The 25,886-nt window shown below is 40.9% G+C and overlaps 1 long non-coding RNA gene and 1 pseudogene across 5 annotated transcripts in view; one reads left to right on the forward strand and one right to left on the reverse strand.

The window, feature by feature from the left end:
- The window catches only part of LOC102158243 (uncharacterized), a 1,270,494-nt gene that overhangs the window by 99,469 nt on the left and 1,145,139 nt on the right, over positions 1-25,886 (reverse strand). For 2 of the 5 annotated variants that reach the window (XR_014838686.1, XR_014838688.1), the window contains one exon: positions 22,701-22,781. This is a non-coding gene — a long non-coding RNA (uncharacterized LOC102158243). Of the gene's footprint in view, positions 1-1,558; positions 1,696-4,156; positions 4,265-22,698; positions 22,782-24,120; positions 24,271-25,886 lie in introns of those variants that run through there. The other 3 variants (XR_014838702.1, XR_014838701.1, XR_014838698.1) reach the window with 3 other exon arrangements.
- Positions 8,249-11,802, forward strand: LOC146405723 (small ribosomal subunit protein eS6 pseudogene; annotated as a pseudogene).

Consider the following 25,886-nt stretch of genomic DNA (forward strand, 5'->3'; position numbering starts at 1 on the left):
ATGTCGCCACACCACAACATTCATTTCTGAACTCCAGAAATGGAGACCTTAGGTATGTTATAGAAAGACTCCCTTCACGCAAATGTGATCAATGTTTTTTTGTTTGTTTTGTCTTTTTGCTATTTCTTTGGGCCGCTCCCGTGGCATATGGAGGTTCCTAGGCTAGGGGTCGAATTGGAGCTGTAGCCACTGGCCTACGCCAGAGCCACGGCAACGCGGGATCCGAGCCGCATCTGCAACCTACACCACAGCTCACGGCAACGCAGGATCCTTAACCCACTGAGCAAGGGCAGGGACCGAACCCGCAACCTCATGGTTCCTAGTCGGATTCGTTAACCACTGCGCCACGATGGGAACTCCTGATCAATGTTTTTGGAATCTAGGGTGCAAACTGGGAAGGGTAAGAACTGCTAAATAATAACAACACTTTGGAGTTCCTGTAGTGGCGCAGCGGAAATGACTCCAACTAGGAACCATGAGGTTGCAGGTTCGATCCCTGGCCCCTTTCAGGGGGTTAAGGATCCAGCATTGCTGTGGCTGTGGTGGAGGCCGGCAGCTATAGCTCCAATGAGACCCCTAGCCTGGGAACCTCCATATGCTGCCAGTGCAGCCCTAAAAAGCAAAAATATATATGCATAAATAAATAAAAATTTAAAAAGTAATAATCGCACTTATCATTGATAGGCACCTGCATCCTTCAAAGACACTCTCTCTACACTTCACGTGGACCCCATCAACATGGATACTATTCGTTTCATTTTTCAGAGGCAGAAACTGAGGTTCTGTACCAGTCAATGACTGAGTAGGGAAGCAAACCCCAGCACAGGTTCTTTGAACCTCTGAGCTCTACTGCTTTGTCCTCCTAATGAAGGGAAGTGGAAATGGGGAGGGGGGAGGGAAAAACCTTTACATGCTTTTTTTCCCTCCTGCAACCCTTTAAAAAGAGAGACGGGACAAAAGAAGAATGCGTGTTCTATATGCATGATTCTTTGCAGCCCTCTGACGAAGTACCTCAAAAGCTAAGCTCCCATCAATCCTGGAGAGATAGGATAGTGATGGAATGAATGGCTTGAAAGAACAGCGGTGGCCAAAGAACTTCTTATGCAGAGAAACCCCAAATCTGGGGCAAAGCCCTCCTGTTCATTTTAATCTCACAAAAGGTAGACAGTGCTGCCTGTCAAGGTAATGCATGACTACACTATTTGGGAAAAACTACAGTTCTAATTAGATGAGCAAATAAATGTTCATTTCAATTTATTAATATAGCTGTAGGCCTTGTTACAATTTATCTCTCGGTTCTGAGACCAATCCATCTCGAGCGGGGAATCATTGTGGGGAAGTAACGGGTTTTAATAATGGATACAGGCGGTGAATTATTCAGGCAGATGGGAGCAAGCCTTGATGCCTTCACTCACTTCTTTAATTAACTGTGAGATGCTGACGAGTCTGGGCTGTCTCGAGGCTTTCTAAGTTTATCTCCATCAGAACTGTGAATTTTTCTGGAGCCATGGATATGTTGCGTTCAGGCTCATCCTTATCTGAGAAAAAGGCATGCCAGTTCTCCTGTCACCATTTTGTCTTCTTATAGTCTCAGTTCTTTGTCCCCTTCAATGTTAGTTTCATGCAACTTTCTGAGGAAGGAACGTTTTCCTTAGTAAAACCCACACCTTTGTTGGACCGCACCTCTGGATATGACTGCAACCAAAGAAAATGCAAAATATTTCAAGCCTTATTTAAGTTTGGGAAGTAACCAATAAACAAAACAAAATCTAATTCTGGTCACTTAAGCCCATTGGCTTGGTTTAGAGCCATTTGTTTTAGTGACTTAGAAAGAAATGAATGGCTAGAAAAGAATTTTCAGAGTCCCTGTTTGACAGAGCATCAAACAAACAAAACTAAAACTCTTATGAGATACAGATTGTGTTATTTGCATGAAACAGGGTACATTAGTTACAGAGCTTTGCCATGTGTCGTAATGGTTCCTGTAAATAAAAACCTCTCAGGGCTTGGCACTAAACAAATGAAGAGACATGGCCTTGTCTGGTGAATTTTCTCCTTTGCTTAATACAGATTTTCTGAGTGGGAAACGCATCTGGCTTGTAGTGTTTGCCCCAGAGTAAATCAATGGTTTGGCTGTGAACACATTAATAACATGTTTAGATCATTGACTGCCCTTATTTGGGCCGTCTACTTTGCTCTTACCTGTTACTATGAAAAAAAAAAAATTTTAAGTACACATGAGCTGTTATCTAGCAATTTCTTAAGGCTGTGACATGAAAGTTCCTCCTTCCGTTTTGTGACAGCAGAGAGAAAGTAAGGATCTGAGGCAGGTCTGAGGTCACCACTTCTTCACAGAAATTGAATCATGATTTCTATCAATCAAAAGTCATGTTAAAAGCTCTGTGAAGTAAACAATGATGTATATGAATTAGCAGCCCGACCGTAGTCGATACAAATCAAAGTGGCTTTATGAATGTATTGATGTTCTCAGCTCTTGGAAGGTTGAATACATTAAGCGTTTATCCCCCAGGGCACTGTTGATCTAAATGAATCTGTTCACTCTGAGACCAGGCCGGAGTGGAGGCTACAGACAGAATTATCCACACGGACCCAAAGGTTGTACTGACCCAAACCCAGTGACCCGATCTGTGACCAGATGCTCCTGGTAAACTGAAATGAAATGAATGACACCAGGAGCAAAGACACTTATATAGCAAGTGGCTACACTTGTGTTTGATTTTCTTATATACTCATTTCAAAGGTCGGAGTCTCTCAGGATGCAACACAAAGGTTTCTTCTAAGGATTTGGCCCAAGACAACTCACTCGTGTCTGGATGTGAACCCTGTTGTCAGGATTTAACTTCCACAGACTAGCTCTGTATCTTCAGGTTGCATCAATACATCCTGTTACTGGGTATTGACTGATTCAGTAGCGGCCATAGGCCCATCTGGCTTATCTGAAAGGAAAGTTTATTTTTATACTCAAATGCCCTATTTTAAAAATCAGATAATGCAGGCATCCTGTTAGGATTTACTAGATTAGCTAAAGAACACAAAACATCAGATTGTAATTAGATGACCACAGAGCAAAAAACACAGGATGCATAGTTCCACAGAATATCCGGCATCCTTTGGCACATTCAAAGTACAGATAAGTCATCTATTTTGGCCTCTCTGTGGTTTGGAAAAGGGTTCTTTGCACGATGGCTTTTGCAGTGGAATTCATCTTGCTTTTCTTAGAATGTTACAACATCGAACTGTGTCTCCAAAAGGACCAGCCTCAAATTATCGGACCAAAAGCACTTGCATAGAGACCAGCAGTTAGAAAGAACACTGAGAAATGAAACATAGACTAATAAGTGAGTGGAAGTCATTCATCTTTTAAAGCCCATTAAAAAAGAGAGAGAGAGAGAGAGAGAGCATTGTAAATTAAAATGTCTACAATAGGTTCAACACCTCTCTCTCAGCCCCTCCCCTCCCTTTGTCATGGAACAGCATTCAAGTGTGGGAATGCTTCTCTTAAACATGTGTAAATCACACATTTAGTCATGCCCCATGCAGGAGCCCCTACCGAGGGGTCCAGGGGGAAGGAGGCAAGGGATATTAAATACTAGTCCAGCAGTTTGTTAATGAAACATTTACACAAGCATTTTGTGTGGTTGTAATAAAGTGGGGGGGGGGGGGCTCTTGCATCACACCCTTTCATTACTTAGCACCAACTTTAAGAGGATTAACGTTGGAGGAGGTGGGGGAAGAATGTGCTTATCAGTTGAGTCTCAGGATCAGCAATGCTGAGTTCTTAATAGATTGCCTCTAGATTTGGGATTACAGCCGTGCAAATTCTTCCAGGCTTTCAATAAAATAGAAAGCAGTTTGTTTTCCGCCCCTTCAATGAGAAGAGCTATTGACTTTGTGATGGAATGACCTGGGAACTCAGTTTATTCATACTGCTCCCTTCTTCTATAGCCTCAAATACAGATATTTATTTATTTAGGTTCCCCGTGGCCTATGCATCAATATATGCATTCATGCCACTTTTACTCCGATTAAGCAGGAGCTAAGGAAGAAGCACATTTCAGAGCAACCAACTGACTTTTAAGATATTTATATCAAGCATCATAGCAAGAAAAGGAAGTTACCAAGAAGAGAGATCTACCTTCCAGAAGCTGTGTGCTCTCTGCATCTCCTTTTCTGAAAGGTTTCCAAACAGCTCAGATAAACTACATGTTTTGCAGGACACTAAAGCTACTAAGTGGCCCTTTTATTTTTCTGGGGAGTTAGAGGCAGCTTTTGTTGGCAATCTCGTGAAAGAGTACAGTACTGAGGGATCATGCTGCCTGAGGTCCCGTGGCTTCTCACTATTTTTAGCACAAGGAAGATGTTAGTTGAAACAGTGTACAATGGCCTAATCAGCCATAATAGAACGCACACTGTTTTTTACTTCACATTGCACTTATTATGTGCCTTGAATGTAAACAGCTCTTTGCTCTGACAAAGATGGCAGCTTGCCATGGTGGGATTCAGCCTTCTCTAAAGCTCAGCAAACACTGAATAGAAACAAGCCTGAGGACTCTGAAAAAGCAATTGTTTGAATTTGTGTCACTTGCAGGCTTAGACAAAATGATTTTTGTTATTTCCATCCTTTTCTCCCCATCTCCCTCCTCCAATGAGCAAGCAGTCACATATGCTGGCTATCTGTGTATGAAAAATTATTTTGATGATTTTTTTCCACCCGGATTTAAAGAATCCAAAAAAATCACATTTTACTTAAAGCCTTGAATGATGACACCCGATACAGTTTACACTCATGGTGAAATGTGGGGAACTTTAATGCAATCCTATAAAGCTCCATCACGTAAGTAGATGGAAGTCACTTTAAGGCATGATAAAAAGAGATTCTATTTTAAATTATACCCAACACCAAAAAGAGGTTTATTGTTTTGTACCATCTGTATCTACCATTAGCAGATTCCATAGTTTGCTCTCAAAACAGATTTAGAGCAATTTACTAGAAAGTACATTGTTGTTGGCTAGCCTTCCAACACTGTTACCATCCCGTGATTTTTTTCAGCAATGTTAACTTATTTAAAAGTTTTTTGAATTTTTATCACAGTAAAAACAATCAAACAGCGCAAGAGGATTTTTAAGAATAGTATCCCTTTTCCACATAGCCCTTTCCAGGCTTACGCCCATTTCCAGCAGCAATTTTGAATCATTTTGGCTTTTTAGTCCCTCTGGGGATTACATTCTAAACATTATTTTTAACCCACTGCACCAGGCTGGGGTTTGAACCCATACTACTGCAGCGACCAGAGCCACTGCAGTCGGATTCTTAACCCACTGTGCCAGAGCCGGAACTCCCCTTCTAAACTTTATTTTTATTTATTTATTTATTTTGTCTTTTTGCTATTTCTTGGAGGTTCCCAGGCTAGGGGATGAATCGGAGCTGTAGCCACTGGCCTACGCTAGAGCCATGGCAACTCAGGATCCGAGCCGCATCTGCAACCTATATCACAGCTCACAGCAACACCGGATCCCTAACCCACTGAGCAAGGGCAGGGACTGAACCCGCAACCTCATGGTTCCTAGTCGGATTCGTTAACCACTGCGCCACGACGGGAACTCCCCTAAACTTTAAATAAATAATACACCTATCATGGTTTTTCTAAATAGCCATTGTGTGCCCACTGGGGCGCACTTCTAAGACTGAGATACAAGAGTAAACAAAACAGACAAAAGTTCCTGCTCTCCTGGAGCTTATATTCTGCTGAGGTAGTAACGAGGAGAGTCAAGTAATAATCAACACCAAACATTTCTACAAAAATGTTCTATTTTGAACACTTCTATTCAAAAGTAGAACATGCTGTTGAAGAGAAGAAATGGGAAAGGTGGGCAACGGGAGTACTGAGAAGGAGAGGGGGCTTGCAGCTGAAAGTAAGGTGGCCATACCCTGATGTCTGAGCAGACAGGAAGGAGGCCGTGCAGTAATCCACAAGAATATCTCAAAGAACAGTGCTCGAGGCAGACAGAATAGCACGTGCCAAGGTCCTGAGGCAGGAACATTCCTGCCTGGCTTCCGAAACAATAAAGAGGCCAACTTGGCTGAGGCAGAGTGAACAAAGAAGAGAGGGGTACGAGATAGGCCTGGGAAGGAATGGGATTAGGAGGTCGACTGTGTCAGGACCCTTTTGAATTTACCCAGAAACAGATGACTGTGATGAGGAGATTTTTGAGCAGAGAATTAAATGAATAATATTTAAGTTTTTGCTTTACTGAGACAAGGATGTATAGGTCCAAGAAGGGAATCAGGAGGCCATGTTAGAATGTCTGTAGTGTTCCAATAGAAAGAGAAAATGGGAGTTCCCGTCGAGGCACAGTGGTTAATGAATCCGACTAGGAACCATGAGGTTGCAGGTTCGATCCCTGGCCTCGCTCAGTGGGTTAAGGATCCAGCGTTGCCGTGAGCTGTTGTGTAAGTTGCAGACGCGGCTCAGACCCCGTGTTGCTGTGGCTCTGGCGTAGGCCGGTGGCTATGGTTCCAATTAGACCCCCAGCCTGGGAACCTCCATATGCCGCAGGAGCGGCTCAAGAAAAGGCAGAAAGACAAATAAAGAAATAAATTAATTAATTTAAAAAAAAGAGAGAGAGAAAACGGAGTTCCTGTCCTGGCTCAGTGGAAACAAATCTGACTAGCATCCATGAGGACACAGGTTCAATCCCTGGACCTTGCTCAGTGGGTTAAGGATCCGGCATTGCCATGAGCTGTGGTGTCGGTCGCAAATGTGGCTCGGATCTGGCGTTGCTGTGGCTGTGGTGTAGGCCAGCGGCTACAGCTCCAATTCAACCCCTAGTCTGGGAACTTCCATATGCCATGGGTGCGGCCCTACAAAAAAGATAAAAAAAGACACACACACACACACACACACACACAATGGAGAGAGAGAGAGAGAGAAAACCCCAAACGGCTAATGGCAGTAGAGGGAGTAAAAAGTGTACACCAGATTCTGGGTGTACATTGAAACTGACATGATTTTCCTGACAAGTTGGATTCGAGAGAATATAACAGAAAAGAAAGGTTTTGTCTGGGCTACTGGAAGGAAGGGTTGGCCCTCAAGGGAGATAAGAGACCCTGAGGTAGAATGGATTTTGGAAGGAAGATCTGGTTATGGATATGCTGATTTTGAGATGTCTTTCAGACTCTGAAGTGGTGGTAACGAATAGACAAGTGGAAATAAGAGGCTGGAGTTGTGGGGTGAGCACTACGATGCATCTGTGCATTCTGGGCCATGAGCATGTATATAGTATTTGAGGTCATATGATTGGATGAACACACTGAGGAAATGAGACTAAAAGGAGGAGTCCCAGGACTGAGCCCCGGAACACTCCCCCAAGGAAAGGCTAGACTATGAGGAGAAGCCTGCAAAAGAAATAGAAAGAAGTGAGGTAGGAAGAAAGCCAGGAGAATCCTGGAAGAAAGGGAAGTAGAAAAGCAGACTAATAAATATGCATCAGGCTCACATGATTCACAATAATATACCTAGGTTAGAGAAAGAATTATGAAAAGAATGGAAATCCTGCAACCAAATAAAAGGGAGCACTAAAAATATCATATGGATAATTTTTATTCAATGATAAATAATCATATGAATAATGATCCATTAAACTTTAGAAACATTCCCTTTAGAGTTTAGAATCAGTACTCTAAAAGCATCTGGAATAAAAGAAAATATTGCTATATACCAGTAATAATCACTTTTTAAAAAGTACCATGAAATTCAACATCAACAGAGACTATATACACCAATGAATACCTTTAACAGAGAATGTGAAAGATGTGTATGAATGATATCACAACACTGTTTTCAGAGGTGTCATAACGAAAAAGATTTGAGATACACATTTGATCATCAACTGGAAGACTGGATACTGGAAAAATGTTGATTTCCCCCAAATGTGTAGGTTTATTATAATGCAAAACAGAATTCTGATGGGCAAATTTTGGGTACAATAATGATCAGCACTACTTGTAAAGCCAACAAACTAGACACAATCTAAATGTCCATAAATAAGTAAATAAATAGTATGTTCATTCAATGGAATAAAACGATAATGAATGAACTCAACTATAGACAATGATGCAGATGAACCTCACTAATATAAGAATGAGCAAAATAAGGCAGACACTAGAGAGTATGTCCTTTATGATACCATTTATATGAAGTTCTGAAACAGATAAAAGGAATCTGAGATGCCTGGAAGTCGGGTAAGGAGTCTTATTTCTGGTAACGTTTCATTTCTTGATTTATGGCTGCTGGTTACATAGTGTGTCCATTTTGTCAGAATGCACAGAAATTACATTTATGATTTGTGCTCTTTTTATATGAATATTTGACTTTTACAAAGCTTGCATTTTTAAATGATCAATAGTATTTTTGAAGGTTGGTATACTGATTCAACCATTCGTTTGCAAATGCAGACAATAAAAAATTAGCTTCTGGTTTGTTCAAAAAGAAAAGTAGTGATTAAAATTGTATAAAATGTGTAAAAAAATCAGAAATGAGTAGAATGTTCTGGCAATCGCTGAGGATTAGTGGACAGAAAACAACATTTGGAAGGGATAAAAGGTAATTCAATTGGGGAAAGGAATGATCAGTAATGACGTTACATTTTCAAACCTCCTATGGAGGTGGGTACAACTACATGGTCAAATTTTAGCTAATGGGATATAAATGAAATTGATATATATCACTTCTAAGGCTTGCTCCTTAAATGACTGGGCTTGTACTCCTTCTGGTCCTTCTAAAAATTGAGAGGACACGAGATATAAACAATTGCCTAAAACATAGTTAAATAGGAGCTACTTGTTAAGAATGGCAGAACCACCTTCCTAGGCCTGGACTCTTAACTGTACATAAAGTAAACTTTTCACTTATTAAGAAGTAAACATACAAGTGGAAAAATAAATAAAGCTCCAAATTGTAGTGTTCCTTGATGAATGTATTAGTTATCTACTGCTGCATAAGTAATTATACCAGAATGTAATAGCTGAAATCTACGAACATATTATCTCGTAATTTCTTTGAATAAGGAATCTGGGGAGCAGCTTCACTGGGTACCTTTCACTCAAGATCCCTTGTGAGGTGAAGCTGAACTGTCAGCTGGGGTAGCAGGTATCTTTGGAACTCACCTGGGGCTGAAGAACCTGCTTCCAAGGTCAATTACGTGGTGGTTGGCAGGCTTCAATTCCTCATAGGCTGTTGGCTAGAAAGTCTCAGTTCCTCTTGTGCTCTTGGACCTAGAGCCTGAGCTCCTCGCCACCCCACATAGTTCTATCTATAGGGCTGCTTCCTCTCCCCAGTGTAAGTGAGCCAAGAGAAGAGGATAAGAGAAGACCCAAGACGGATGGGATCTTCAGTTATTTCTAATCCAATATGGAGCTACCGAGTCCAGCTCACATTCCAGAGGAGGAGATGACACAAGGGCATAAAAGATAGGAGGCAGAAATATTCAATGGCACCAACCACAGGAAGGAAAAAAAAAAATCACATTAGATCCTTCATGCTCTACCAAAATACTTTGCAGATGTATACAAAACTGAAACACGAGAAGTCAAGTCCTTCCTAAAAATAGAAGCAAGTAAACGTGAATGTTTCTCTAGTATCAGGATGAGAAGAACATGTCAGCTTCAAACAATGGCAGCTGCTGCCACAGGCTGGGTTTTCCAGACAACAGGCACTGAAATAGTGCTAGAATGTCATGCCTTAATGGTCAGTCACACCCCTGAGAGGTAAAGGGGAAGAAACAGGATGGGGCAGGAATGGGGAATCTGAAAGCTCCAAAGGGAGTTGTGGAGCCAAGATTTCCTGAGAGTGGTCCCAGGTTGGATGGGCTAGCTAGGCCCTTGAACCCATTTTTCGTTTTGTATGTGGATAGGACTACCTGGAGAATAAGAGCTCCCTTGCCCTGAAAGCTGAGGAGAACAGTGACGATACAATAAGCTGGAGGCTGTCTGCCAGCTGTGCTCTGTAAGTGGGCAGCAAGTCCATTCTCCAAGGGAGAGCTGAGCTGAGCATCTCCATCTCTGCCACAGTCCACCCCTTGCTGCATCTAGACACAGTTCTTCAAACATATGGACAGAGCAGCTCCTTGGGGCTCAAATGGGCCTTGCTTCCTGAGGGGAAACTGCCCTCAGGCTCCTGCTTTAGTCAAAAAAAAAAAAATATATATATATATATATCCTTTATATATGGTAGTTATATCCTATACATATGGTAGCTCAGTGGAAATGAATTCAATGAGTATCCATGAAGATGCGGGTTTGATCCCTGGCCTCACTTAGCTGGATTTGCATTGCTGTGGTGCAGGTTGCAGACGTGGCTCAGATCCCATGTTGCTATGGCTGTGGTGTAGGCCAGCAGCTGTAGCTTCGATTTGACTCCTGGCCTGGGAACTTCCATATGCCATGGGTGTGGCCCTAAAAAACAAAAACAAAACAAACAAATAAAAAAAGCAAAAAATAAATAAATAAATAAATAAAAAGGACAATTAACTAAGAGAGATGAAAAAAATATTAAAATATTCAGCTGTTCTCACAATTAGTCAAACGAAAGCATATTAAAGCAATAAAATAGTACCTGTCGTGGCTCAGGAGTAATGAACCCAACTAGCATCCATGAGGATGCAGGTTCACTCCCTGGCCTTGCTCAGTGGGTCAAGGACCCAGTGTTGCTGTGAGCTGTGGTGTAGGCTGGAAGCTGTAGCTCTGATTCCACTCCTAGCCTGGGGACCTCCATATGCTGCGGATGCGGCCCTAAAAAGACGTATAATAATAATAAAGCAATACAATAAGCCTTCAGGGCCTATCAAATTTCCAGGTTTTTAGTAAAGGATTTAATTTTGGCAACTGAGCTTTAAGCTAGACACTTGTACATGCCTGGCAGGAGGGTACATTCATATTTCTGTAAGTCAGTTTGGGAGCAGGTTTCATGTTGTAAAAACAAATCCTTTTTACTGAGTAGCTGTACTTCAAGAGTTTCTCTCTCTGCTGTGGTGCCTCAGAGGTGATCAACTGCTTAAAGACAAAGCTGAACATCTCCTATCCAACCATGAGGTGCCAGGAACTCATTGAAGTTGGCAACAAATGCAAATTCTGAACCTCCTGTGTGAAGCACTTAGCCTCCAAAGCTGCTGTGGATGCTCTGGGTGAAGAAAGGAAGGGCTATGTGATCCACATCAGAGTAGGGATGACAAACCAGGTTTTCCCACCAAGCAAGGTGTCTTGACCTACAGCCCCATGCACCTGCTGGGTAAGGGGTATTCCTGTAATAGACCAGGAGGATCCCAGGAAGCAAGCACATATCTGCTCAGGGGATGCACTGCGTAGGCCAAATCGATTTGATTATTGTGAAAAATAAAAATAAAAAAGAGGAGAAAGATATTCTTGGACTCACTGATACTGCTTTGCTTCATTGCTTGGGTCTCTAAAGAGCTAGCTGCATCCACAAACTTTTCAGCCTCTCTAAAGAAGATGATGTCTGCCAATATGTCATGGAAAGCCCCTGAACACAGAAGGTAAGAAACCTCTGTGCCCCAGACTCGGTGTTCCATTATGCCACATGCCCTGCGACACCAAAGTTGGCTTGTTGCTTGGAAGAAAGAAACTAAGAAAAATTAGGAAGAGGTCACAGAATCTGCTAACCACTGGGCAAGAGGATGAAAGATGCCAATCAGCAGGAGCAGACTGCCAAGAGATGGAGACTGTCCTATCTGAGAGCTTCTACCTCAGAGTCCAGTCAAAAATAAGATTTCCTAGGAGTAGGAAATAGCTGAGGTCATATTTTTTTTTAAAAGTTTATCTTAAGGAAATAATCAGAAATATGGGCAAAAATGTATAAAGATTTCCGTCTTCACATTATTTGCTATATCAAAAGCCAGAAGCAACCCAATGGCTCAAAGTTAGTAAAAGTGTTAAACTACCTGGTATCTATCCATCTATCTATGTATGTGTGTTGCACAGCCGTTAACATGAAAATGTGTGATGAACCTTTAATGTCACAAGAGAATGCTTATGACAAACGTGTTAAATGAAAATAAAAATAATCACAAATATAGCACTACCTCAAAAATCCATAGAAAGATGTGTAGAAGAAAACATGCTAAAAATATAAACATCGATTTGATTATCTTCGAATTGTGATTTTATTTTCTTCTTTTTACTTTCAATTTTTTACAAAATAAACATTCTTAGAGTCATCTCAAGAGACAACTGCACAGGGAACTGTATATTCAGTCTCTTGGGACAGAACATGATGGAAGACAGTATGAGAAAAAGAATGTCTATATATGTGTGACTGGCTCATTATGCTGCACAGCAGAAATTGACACAACACTGTAAATTAACTATACTCTCATAAAAATAAATAAATAAAGTGATTTTTTTTTTCAAGAGAGACAATTGCCTAGAGCTCCTCTTGTCCTTAGAGAGGGGGCTGCATCATATGCTCTTCTCTGTGCATCCCCTGTACTTTCTCAGTGCACGCCCCTCTTAGCATCTCCTGCATGGTGCTCAAGTTTTCTCTGTATGTATTTGCCAGGCAATTCTGACACTATCTACCTGGAGTTGCGTCAGATTTCACAGGTTGAGAGCACAGCACTCTGTAAGACGTCGCTCACTTCAGACACCAGCTGAAAGCTGTAGAGTTCCCAAGCCACTCACACTTCTGACCAACTGGCGACAAATCTGGAGCTTCCCACTATTTCCCCAAGTTCTAAAATCTGTTAGAATGACTCAGGGAATACAGGAATCTGTTACACTTAGGATTATAATTTTATCATAAAATATACAGACCGGAACTAGAGAAATGAAGAGATACATAAGACGAGGTCTGAGAAGTTCTCGGACAAAAATGTTCCCTATCCTCAGGAGGCACACTCACTGTCCCTCCTGACACAGGGACAAGAAGCACTAAACTGGGAGCTCACTGGAACTTCAGATATCCAGACTTTTTATTGGTGTGTCATGATAGAGGCTTGAATGACTGAATCATTGGCCATATAATTAAACTGAATCTTGAGCCCCCCTCCCGTTCCCAGAAGTTGGGAAGTTGGGCTTGTCAATGTGTGGTTAAAAACCAATTCCTATGTTGGCTTTGGACCCAACTCCATGTTGGTTTTTCCAACATGGCAGCCTCCATACTGAAATAACCCTGGAGACTCACCAGGAGTCACCTCATTGGCATAAATCCCAGTATGGTTCAAGGGACCAACCATGAGTAACAGAGTCACTCATTCTGAAAATTTCAAGGACTTAGAGGCTACCTCATAGGAAGTGGGGACAAAGAGCAGCCAAATTCCTTATTACACAACAATTTCCATCTTACCCACTGGCTGTGGCTTCCAATATGGAGGGACCAGAGTGGCATGCCTATGCCTGGGACTGGCCCCCAGCAGAGTCTTTTTTTTTTTTCCCCCAGTAAATCTGGCAGTTTAGGAAAATTTGCCTAAGGCCAATTAGTGAGTTGAAGTGCTTTTCTGTCTGTGAGTCCCAAGTTGATACTTTCTTTGTTACTTTGCCTTTCTACCAGGGTAACCTCAGGAAGTCATTTTTCTAGCAATTTGTAACGCACTAATATTTTGGTTCCTTTTATAATTTAATCCAGCATTGAGAACAGTGATACAAAAGCAACAACTATAAAGAGTTTTTTCCTTCACCATCCTTTCTTCCCCCTCTTAGGTGATATCTACCAGAAGAAACACAGTAGCTAGTTTTGAATTAACTAGGAAATTAATAGAGAATGTATTAGTTTGGGGCAAGGAAAGGCAGGACTGGCCATTTCATGGCTGTGTTTATGAGATCCTAGGACCATCAATATTAAGTAAGTTATAGAAGTAAGTGCTTGCCTTTTCATTTTTGTTCCTCAGCGAAGGATGCCCTGGAGACTGGCTTTTAGAACATCAATATGGTATTTGGTGAATTTGACAACTTGGTGGGTCGTGTTTCTGCCTGCTCTTTTATTCCAAAGGCCATTCGCTTCTGGTAGGTTATACAGTCAATGCTGATTACTGAATATGTACCTTAATTCTTCAAGTCTTTGTTAATTTTTATTCTCCAATTTACCAGATTAAAACTAGGACTACTGCCTAGAATTTTTTTGGTTTGTTTGTTTTACTTCATAAGACTGTGTATTCAAAATTAAGTCGCTTAAAATTAGGCCAACTTTTTATTGAGACAAAATAATACATATTCAAAGTTTACACGTTTTATACAAAGACAATGGCAAAAGTTCCAAGGCATTACAACTCACTAAGTTTTTCCCCTACATACATGGAGACGCTGTGCTGGCAGTCCTAGGGCAGTCTCCCTGGAACTTACTCCTCTTTAGCCATACCCCTGACTGCTCTAAGGCCTTGGGTTTTCTCTTCCTTTCTGAACAGACTTGATTCCAGAAGAAGAACTTGATTCTAGACTCGTGGGAGAAGACAGGACGTTTTGTAAATTAGGATGAACGGCCTTCTCTGTTTATTGGGTTCTTTAATGGTCTCTTGTTCTTGCCTGAGGATAGGGGTCTCTCGTGGTTTTATCCACAGTAATTTCTAGGTATCATACAAAATCCAGCACACATTTAAATTTTTCTATTAAAATCAAGTGTTGATTTTACTTTATTTTTTTATTTTTATTTTTGTCTTTTTCAGGGCTGTACCCATGACACATGGAGGTTGCCAGGCTAGGGGTCTAATCGGAGCTGTAGACACTGGCCTACACCACAGCCACAGCAACACCCGATCCAAGCTGCATCTGCGACCTATACCACAGCTCACAACAACACCGGATCCTTAACCAACTGAGCAAGGCCAGGGATTGAACCCGTAACCTCATGGTTCCTAATCAGATTCGTTTCCGCTGTGCCACGAAGGGAACTCCTGATTTTTCTTTATTTAAGTGGAGAAAAATAGCATGTTTGTATGTAACAGGATGCTGCTGCTGAAAAGGAAAAACTGATGAAGCAGGATGCAGTGGAGACCTTTGTGGGGGCAATGCCCTTGACCGGGGCCCTGAACCATACTCAGCTCCAAGGCAGACCATCACCTGGCCTTCTCAGAGAATGATGTCCTAAGAGGGTGCATCAGGGGGCCTATCCGATCAATCTGCAGGCATGCCTACGTCTGGAACTGAAGGAATTAGCAGCTCACCAAAGTGGTCTGAACTCTATTTTAAACTGAAAACATCTGAACATACAACAGCCACAGAAAGACACTGTCTCAACAAGCAAAACTTCCTGCAAATACGGCTGCCACTGACTCTCCCCCCTTTCTGAGGGGGTTTCCTGTTTGAAAGAAGACCGACCTTTAGCTCTAGGAAATATTAATTTAGCTGCCATATTCCTTACCACCCAGCAGGAGGAAATTTCCAGCCAGGAAGGAAACAGACTGCTTATTTCCATCACCACCCAAAAGCCCAACAGAAGCTTCCATCCCTTACTCCTGAAACTCTTTGTTAAACTGGTTTGTAAACCTTTACCTCCAGCCATTCTGTGAGTTACTCATCACTGAGCAACTCCTGTGTGCTCCTGTTAAAGAGACTTTGACTCTTCTCTAGTTAACCTATTTTCAGTTAATTTTCAGGCCTCTGATTATTTGGACCTAAGGGGGCAGAGAAAGGCTTTTTCCTCCCAACAAGGTTCTGGGTACATGTGGAGAGCTGGCCTGAGTTAAGAGCATGGACTCTTAATCTACAGTAAGAGGAGGGAAAGTAGAGGGATTTGTGTATATTCACTTTCATTCTCTCTCTCTCTTTGTTTTCTTTTTAGGTCAGTGATCTTGAATACTTCCTTCCTTTATGAAGGGAAACCAAGCTTCTCCCACATTTCAGATTTTTTTTTTTCTTTTTCTTTTTATGACTGCATGTGTTGGTATATGGAAGTTCCCAGGCTAGGGGTCAAACTGGAGCTGCAGCTGCCGGTCTACACCACAGCCACATCTGCAACCTACACCACAGCTTGTGGCAACACCAGATCCTTAACCCACTGAGCAAGGCCAGGGATCAAACCCACATTCTCATGGATTCAAGTCGGGTTCTTAACCCGCTGAGCCACAACAGGAGCTCGGCAGTTTCTCTAATTCTCGAATTTGCTGGAAGTGTCATCTACTCTCCGTGATTCCTGTTCTCACTTCCCAGGAACGACTGTACCTATTCCAATATGGCTGCCAGCCTCAACACATATTCATTCAATTATTCACTCATCAAACATTTCTTTAATCCTACCAGAAAAATTACTGAAACTACTGAAAAATTACTGCCTCCATGGGCCTAGCTTTCTGGCAGGGGGAAAAACAGATAGAAAATAAACTACATAGTATATTCAGTGGGAGTAAGTGTGATGGATACACACACACACACAAAAGGCAGGAAAGGGAATCACGGAGTGCTGACTGCCTCACTGAGGAGACATCTGAATAATGACCTGAGGAGGTAAGAAGTCAGCACTATGGATATAGCGTGAAGTCTGTTCCAGGAAGAGGGAACAGATAAGGAGCAGCAGTACGCCTGGTGTATACAGGGAACAGCAAAGGGATTGGGATGCAAGAAGCAAGGGGAGGAGGCATAGCAGGAGATAAAACCAATGAGGTCATATGGAGCTATATTGTGTGGGAACTTATAATCATTTCAAGTATTTTGCCTTTACTCTGAGCTGAGGACCCATCAGAGGGAGGTGAGCAAGAAAAATGGACTGTAGGGAGCAAGGATGGAACCGAGGAGAGCAGCAACAACGGTGACACAATCATTCCACCAAGAAATAACAGACACTGCTTTGGAAAGCAATCTGGCAGATCCTCAAAAGGTTAAACACAGTTACCCTATGACCCAGCAAGTGCACTCCTAAGAAAAAGGAAAACACACTTTCAAACAAAACATCAATATTCCAGATGGCCAAAAAACACATGAAAAGATGTTCAACATCACTCATTATTAGAGAAATGCAAATCAAAACCGCTATGAGGTACCACCTTACACCAGCCAGAATGGCCATCATCCAAAAGTCTACCAACAATAAATGCTGGAGAGGGTGTGGAGAAAAGGGAACGCTTTTACGCTGTTGGTGGGAATGTAAATTGGTGCAACCACTGTGGAAAACAGTATGGAGATTCCTCAGAAAACTAAAAATAGAGCTACCATTTGATCCAGCAATCCCACTCCTGAGCATCTAACCAGAGAAAACCATGACTCGCAAAGACACATGTATTCCAATGTTCATTGCAGCACTACATACAATAGCCAAGACATGGAAACAACCTAAATGTCCATCAGCAGAGGAGTGGCTAAAGAAGATGTGGTACATATACACAATGGAATATTACTCAGCCATTAAAAGGAAATAAATAATGACATTTGCAGCAACTTGGATGGTCCTAGAAATTATCATGCTAAGTGGAGTCAGTCAGACAATGAGACACCAACATCAAAAGATATCACTTACATGTGGAATCTAAAACAAGGACAGAATCAATGTCTTTGCAGAACAGATAATGACTCACAGACTTTGAAAAACTGATGGTTTCCAAATGAGACAGGTTGGGGGATGGGGGGATATACTGAGGGTTTGGGATGGAAATGCTATAAAATTTGGTTATGATGATTGTTGTACAACTATAAATGTAATAAAATTCATTAAGTAATTTTAAAAAACACGAATATTCATAGAATCATTATTCATAAGAACCAAAAAGTGAAAACAATCAAAATGTCCATCAATAAATGAATGGATAAGCAAAGTGTGGCATGGCCATACAACGGAATATTATTCAGTCATAAAAACAAATGAAGTACTGATAAACAATATATGATATATAACACATGAAGTACTGATATGCAATAGACAAACTTGGAAAACATTACACCATATGAAAGGAGCCAGTCGCAAAAAGGCGCATTGTATACAAATCCATTTATATGAAAAGTCCAGAATAGACAATTTCATAGGTATAGAAAATAAATTCATGGTGCCAGGGACTGGGGGGATGAGGGAATGGGGAATGACTGTTAATTTGGGGGGGGGTGGGGGTGAGGTAACTAAATGTTCCAAGATTAACTGTGGTGATGGATATATAATATTGTGGGTATACTAAAGCCATTGAATTGTGGATAAATTATGTGGTATGTGAATTATATTTCAACAAATCTATTAATAAAAATAAGAAACAGGAGTTCCCACTGTGGCACCATGGGTTAAGGGTCCAGTGTTGCCACAGCTGTGGTATAGGTTGCAGCTGCAGCTTGGATTCAGTCTCTGGCCCAGGAACTTCCATATGCCATTGGTGCAGCCATGAAGAAGGAGAAGGAAGAAGAAAGAAGGAGAAAGGAACACTGGAGTCTGGCATGGGGAGGTGGTTAGAGGTTGGAATACCTTGAAAATAGAGCTAATACAATTTGTTGAAGACTGGATGAGTTGGGTGAAAGAAAAGAGTCAAGGATATGGAACTGACATGAAGTGAGATGACGAAGTCAGCTGGAGGAATAAGTTTAGAGAAGAAAATCAGGAGCTTTCTTTTGAATATGTTAAGCTTACGAGGCCTAGTAGACATTCAATGTGCAATTGGAGATATGGGTTTGGAGTTCAAGAAAGAGCTGGGTTAGAGTTTTATATCTGCGAGTTATCAGCATACAATTGGTGTTTATCTGGACAGAGTCTCAATCATCGCCAGGAGGCCAAATTTTCATCTTGACTTCTCAATATCATTAGACATTATTGACCATTATCTTCATCTGAAATTGTCCCTTCTCTTACTTTCAATAGAGAAATTTTGCTGTTTTTTTCCCTTCCTTTACTGTCTCTCCCAGTCTATATAATTTGCAGGCTCATCATCTTTCACCTATTCTTCATTTAAGAGTTCTTCAACTTTTGGAGTTCCTGTCGTGGCGCAGTGGTTAACGAATCCGACTAGGAACCATGAGGTTGAGGGTTCGATCCCTGCCCTTGCTCAGTGGGTTAAGGATCTGGCATTGCCGTGAGCTGTGGTGTAGGTCGCAGACGCGGCTCAGATCCAGCATTGCTGTGGCCAGTGGCTATAGCTCCAATTCGATCCCTAGCCTGGGAACCTCCATATGCCACAGGAGCGGCCGAAGAAATGGCAAAAAGACAAAAAAATAAAAATAAAAAAGAGTTCTTCAACTTTTGCTCCAGTATCTTTTCCTTCATGATACTGGATACTCTCTAAGAGATCTTCTGCATATCCTAAATTCAATTGTCTCTTACACATAAACTCACAAGGGAGCTTCAGATCCTTTACATAACCACTGAATATATACCAAAAGCATCTCAAATTTAACCCAAGCAATGTTGAACTCATCATCACTATCTCTACTCCCTATCCAAAACTGGCCCTCTTCCAACATCCCTTATTTCAATGAACGAATTACCTATTTGTGTAAACCACATCCAGAAGCTGTTCTTGGTATCTCACTCCCCTGCACATATCTACTCCATCATCAAATTCTGAGAATTTCATCTAAAATATTCTCTCTATGTCTCTACTTCTCTGCATTTTTACGGGTGAGTAATTCAAATACATTTCTACTGTATGGGTTTTTCACACAACCATCTAAACTGATAATCAGCATTTCTACCATTCTTATGTCTTAGAGGCAGACTAATTACAGAATATTGTAGATTTTAAAAAAGGTGATGGTAGGGGCATGGGTTCCTTGAACAAGTTTGAGAACTTTCCCTCCTCAGTGTTCTCTACAACCTTCCTTTTTTTTTTTTTTTGTCTTTTTTGCTATTTCTTGGGCCACTGCCACGGCATATGGAGATTCCCAGGCTAGGGGTCGAATCGGAGCTATAGCTGCCAGCCTACGCCAGAGCCACAGCAACGCAGGATCCGAGCCACGTCTGTGACCTACACCAAAGCTCACGGCAATGCCGGATCCTTAACTCACTGAGCAAGGGCAGGGACCGAACCCGCAACCTCATGGTTCCTAGTCGGATTCGTTAACCACTGCGCCACGACGGGAACTCCCAACCTTCCTTTTTGATTTTACTACTTCTTGTTTCTCTCTCTCTTTTTATTCAGCCACACCCATGGCCTATGGAAATTCCCCAGCCCAGAACCAAACCCACACCACAGCAGCGACCCAAGTTGCTGCAGGAACAATACCAGATCCTTAACCTTCTGCACCACAAGGGAACTCGATCTTGTCTCTTTTAAATCCAAATCATCCTACCAGTTATTACCAGATTAATTCTCTTAACATATACTTCCATTAATTTTCCAGCTCAAAAATCAAAACTGAATTTTTGCTAGGAATTTAAGAGCAAACTCCTATTATGAGCATTATAGGTCCATTCTAACAAAGTCCAAACACTCTTCTTCTCTATGTGCCAGTGTCATGTGTGGAAGAGTGTCCTCCTCCAATTTATGTCCTTCTTAAACCTCAGAATGTAACTTTATTTAGAAAGAGAACCTTCACAGTAATCAAGTTAAGATGATGTCATCAGGGTGGGCTCTAATCCAAATGACTGGTGTCCTAATAAGAAGAGAGAGATTTAGAAACAGACCCACAGAGAGAACATCATGTGATGACAGAGGCGGAGATGGCAAGGATGCAGCTCCAAGCCAAGAAAAGCCCAAGACGGATAGCTCCCACAAGAAGCTAGGGAGGAGTGAGACAGGACGTTCCTACAGGTTACAGAGGGACCATGGCTTTTCAATGTCTTAACTCTGGACTTCTATCTTCCAGAACTATGAGACAACACATTTCTGTTATTTCAAGCCACCAAATTTGCGGTATTTTGTCATGGTAGCCCTAGAAAACAAATATATCCATTTATATTGGAAAATTCGTTGTTTCCCTGAACTGTATTCTGTTTTTGTTTTTTTTCTTTAATTTGGGTATAATTCAAATATTATAATGTTTACCTTTTTAAAGCACTCAATTCAGTGCTTCAGGGTTTTTTTGCAAATATTTTCAAAAGGTTTTGCACCAGTATCTAATCTTAGGACATTTTCCTTAGCCCTAAAATAAATCCCATCCTGTTAGAAGTATAGTTGCTAATCCCGCTCCCCCCCAGCTCCATCAACCACAAATCTTTTGCTTGAATTTGCTGCTCTAGATCGCACTCATTTTGTTGCCATGCCTTTCTCTCATGTCCTGTCCCTGCTGTCCCTATTTGTGTTTTATAGCTATTTAGGTCATTCACTCACTAGATTGGTTCTACTTGAGCATAGGGAATGTGCATCTCTTTCCTAGGACAGGATCTGGTACGTATTAAGCATTTACAACATGCTTCCTGAGTGAAAATACAAATCAACAAATGTCCATATTCAAGACCATCTTCCTTCTATCATCTGTCTTTTCTTAGCTGGTCCAAATCTATGTTTCTAACTCATGTGCTTCTCCTGGAATCGGACTGATTTTGATGTGTGACATATAAACAGGCAGTAACATGTTCTACAATATTCAGGGGCCAAAATTTACTGAAGAAACCCCTCTATACCTGCCACGGAAACTCTCTACAGGGCAAAATAATTAGGATCATGAAACAGACATAAACAAGAGGTTGCATTTTCTTGTTTTTTAAGGCCATCTTCTGCCTTTACTTTAAAGATGTTGTAGTCTGAAGGAGGCTGTCCAAGATGGAAATTATATGAAATACAAGAGATCAGCACATGGACCCTCAGTCTAAGTATGAATTGCCGATGGAAGACAAATGATGCTGCCTGAAATTGTGACTTGAAAAACAAGTAAACCATGAATCACCCCATGTATGAGGTTGTAATCAGAACAATGGAGAACTGATGTGTGAATAGTTGTCATTTACTCTGTTGTTGGCAAAACACTGGCCAATTCACAGCTATGTATGGAGTTAAATGTTGCTACATGCACACAATTCATAGTGTCTTGAACAATGGACACTACTGTTTCCAATTAATTTTTTTTTTACCGTATGTTTAGAAAAAAATAGATATCCTAAATTAGCTAAAGCTAGGTCAGCACATTATGCTTCTTTGCAGAAAGACAACATATTAATAGAACTAGGCCCAAGACTGTGTAGTATTTTGTAACAATTTAAGATATATAAAATATATTTTCCATATTAAAAAATATTTAAAACACTCTTGTGACTTAAGCATAATTACCGTCCTACATTTGCAAATGAGGATGACTTGCTTGTGAATCTATCAAAGTAATATGTGGTGGGGAGGCACGATAAAAACCCAAGTTTTCACCTTCAGACTTCAAACTCGCTGTGTCCACAATTCGAATATTAAGCATGGCATAAAGAAGCAAATTCCTCTATTTAATCATGAAGATGGTGATGATGTAATTAAAAAAAATAATAATAAATCTATTAATTTATTTGTCTCTATCAGAATGTAAGCACTATGAGGAGAGAGATTGTCTTGTTCATGGCTGCATCCCCAGGCCTCGAACTGTCCTTAGCACATAATGTTTAGTTCTCAATTGAAATGCAATTTATAATTCAAAGAATATTAAATACATCGCATTTTCAAACACATTTCACCAACATTATTTCATTGTTGTCATAGCAATTTCTGATTTCTAACTCTGCTCCAAAATTCTTGTTATTACTCCCCACTGCATAAAAAATGACTTAAAAAAAAAAAATCAGTTCTGAGAGATTACAAACAGGATAAATTAGGTGTCAAGACCAGTCCCTTAATAGGATCCCAGCTGATCTTACCTCAATGAGGACAAGTTCTGATTTGAGTAGGTTGGCTTCTCTGTGGATGGAAGGTGTTGAAAAGCATGTAGAGAAATTCACCTATGAGGAACACAAACATCTGTCAAGAGTGAAAAACAAAAATAACTCTACATTCAAATTCTTAAATGTGGGAGAAGGTTGGCTTCTCTTCTTAAGGAAAGGACGTATTCAACATCGCTGCCTGTTAGCACTACGAAAACATATTTTTCTCCTATTATCCTGGTTGTCTCCATGTATTACAGAGAATTAAAAAGTGACTGAGTGTAAACATGAGTACTTTGTTTGGGGACAAAAAGATAACAAGGCTCTGGGCTCCAAGGAGTCTCCTCTCAGGGGGCCTGTTGGTTTTGAGAGAAGGAGATGCTGAGTAAGGGGCCTGTAGCTCTGCTTCACTTTCTTTAACATGGGATGTGGGAAGGGGTTCTGCTGTCAAAACAAGTTTGAAAACCACTTTTATTTAAAGTATAATGCCATGTATGTCCAGAAAAGAGGAACTTTCTAATTTGAAAAGATATATGCACCACAATGTTCACTGCAGCACTGTTCACAATAGCCAAGACATGGAAGCAACATAAAGGTCCAAAGAGATATGACTGGAGAAAGAAGATGTGGTACATATGCACAATGGAATACTACTCGGCCACAAAAAAGAACAAAATAATGCCATTTGCAGCAACATAGATGGAACCAGAGACTCTCATGCTAAGTAAAGTCAGAGAAAGACAAATATCATATCACTTATATGTAGAATCTAAAAAAAATGATACAAGTGAATTTATTTACAAAAAAGAAATGGACTCAGACATAGAAAACAAACATATGGGAACAAATGGGAAAATGGGTGGGAAGGCATAAATTTAGGAGTTTGGGATAAGCAATACAAAATATTATATATAAAACAGATAAACAATAAGGTACTACTGTATAGCACTGGGAACTATCCAATAACTTGTAATAACCTATAATGGAAAAGAATCTGAAAAGCATATGTATTATCTTGTATATTATTTTTAATATATAACATAATATTATGTATAATATACATGTAACTGAATCACTTTGCTATACATCTGAAGCAAACAAAACACTGGAAATCATTATACTACAATAAAAAAGTAGAAAATGTCAATATGCAAATCAAATAAAATAAGAATTTGAAAAAAAAGTGTGATGCCATCAACTGTATATTATTTAGGACGGTCTCATGCTTTATTCTCCCTCCAGAAGTGATATCCAACACCGCAAGGTATTTTGAACATAGAGGTTACTTATCCAGCTATCTGAGCTAACTGGAACTCAACTAAAAAACGGGAAGGAAGCAACAAGAGAGGCTCACAATAAACACAAGCGTCCGTGATTCCTAAAGACCATTCCAGAAACTACAAAGCTGTTTACTCACAGGCAAGTCCTCAGTCTTCATGGGACCCGCTACCCAGGACACTAAGAGCCTCAGCTCACTGGTTTCTCAGCCCATTAGAATGATAACACCCAAGGAAGGCCGGGGGGCTCCAGGACGGTCGTGGGCTCTTGGAAGGAAAGTTCTACTGGCAGGAAGACGCAGCAGGGAGAGGTTGGTTGGGAGGACAGAGCTCCTCCTCCCCGCCCCACCCACTCCAGTTTTGTAAAGGGGGCACCTGTGTGCATTGCATCCTCAGGGACCTTCATAACTTGATGAGCCTCAGCTGACTCACAGGACCCCGGTTGGAGAGGCACCGTTAGTGGTGCTTATAACAACCATGTGAGCATTTTAAGAATATTTAAAATACACTTGCAAATTAAATATTATCATTATCCCACATTTACAACGGAGGGAGTAAGTCATGTTTGAAACATAAAATTATGTTTATTAGGTCTCTCTCTTTTTTTTTAAAGAAGCACCCATGAGGTATAATTTTAAGGAAATACTCAAAAAATCTTGGCAGGTTAAAGGGAGAAGCCTCGGTTACCTGGAAAAATCCCACTGTTTGGAGCAGGGAATCCCTAAAGGATGTCCAATAAAGACGACATAAATTTACAAAGATGTAACCACATATATATTTTTTTGTCTTTGCCATTTGTTGGGCTGCTCCTGCGGCATATGAAAGTTCCCAGGCTAGGGGTCAAATCGGAGTTGTAGCTGCTGGCCTATACCATAGCTCACAGCAATGCTGGATCCTTAACCCACTGAGCAAGGCCAGGGATCGAACCCGAAACCTCATGGTTGCTAGTCAGATTCATTAACCACTGGGCCACAATGGGAACTCCCCATATGTTTAATTATGGGGAGGCACATTTGTGGAAAATCAACAAAATGTCCATGAATAGTTTTACTCCACAAAACATAGATGATAATATAGGTTTCTGTAATTTTCCTTAAAATATAAATTATCTTGAATAAATATTTTAAAAACTAGTTTGTGGTAAGGAAGTCTGTTCTTTTAAATTTAGCATTTTGAAAATAAATATATTATTTTAAAAATGTATTCCCACCAGAAAAATTAATGGTACTGTCTCTAGTTTTGCAAAGCAAGATATATAAAAACAACTGCTCTGTCTTTAAAAACTAAATAAATACTGCTCAGGCTTTTTTTGTCTTTTTTTGCTATTTCTTGGGCCGCTCCCTCGGCATATGGAGGTTCCCAGGCTAGGGGTCGAATCGGAGCTGTAGCCACCGGCCTAGGCCAGAGCCACAGCAACGCGGGATCCGAGCCGCGTCTGCAACCTACACCACAGCTCATGGCAACGCCGGATCGTTAACCCACTGAGCAAGGGCAGGGACCGAACCCTCAACCTCATGGTTCCTAGTCGGATTCGTTAACCACTGCGCCACGATGGGAACTCCTGTGCTCAGGCTTTTCAATCACCTATTATATTAAAGAGCTTTATTATCATTAACATTACTTGTGATTTTAATTCACCTAAAAATATGTGATCTCAATCAACCAGAGAAATAACACAAGTGAGAGAACTGATCAGGTACACACACACACACACACACACACACACAATCTTGTGACACCACCCATAACCCACAGCAATAAGATGCCAGCCCAGAAATAAAACAGCTATTGAGAAACAAGTATTCTTTAAAGGAAATATTTCCTTTGCTTCTATCCTCCTTTTCCTTTTTTAAAGAAACCACTATTTCATTGGGAAAAAATGAAATCAAATGAGGTATCCGTGAAA

This window comes from Sus scrofa, chromosome 2 (genome assembly GCF_054392235.1).
Source record: "Sus scrofa isolate SSC_HxYL_T2T_F1_AM1 chromosome 2, Sscrofa_HxYL_maternal_Yorkshire_Landrace_v2.0, whole genome shotgun sequence".
NCBI classification, from domain to species: Eukaryota; Metazoa; Chordata; class Mammalia; order Artiodactyla; family Suidae; genus Sus; species Sus scrofa.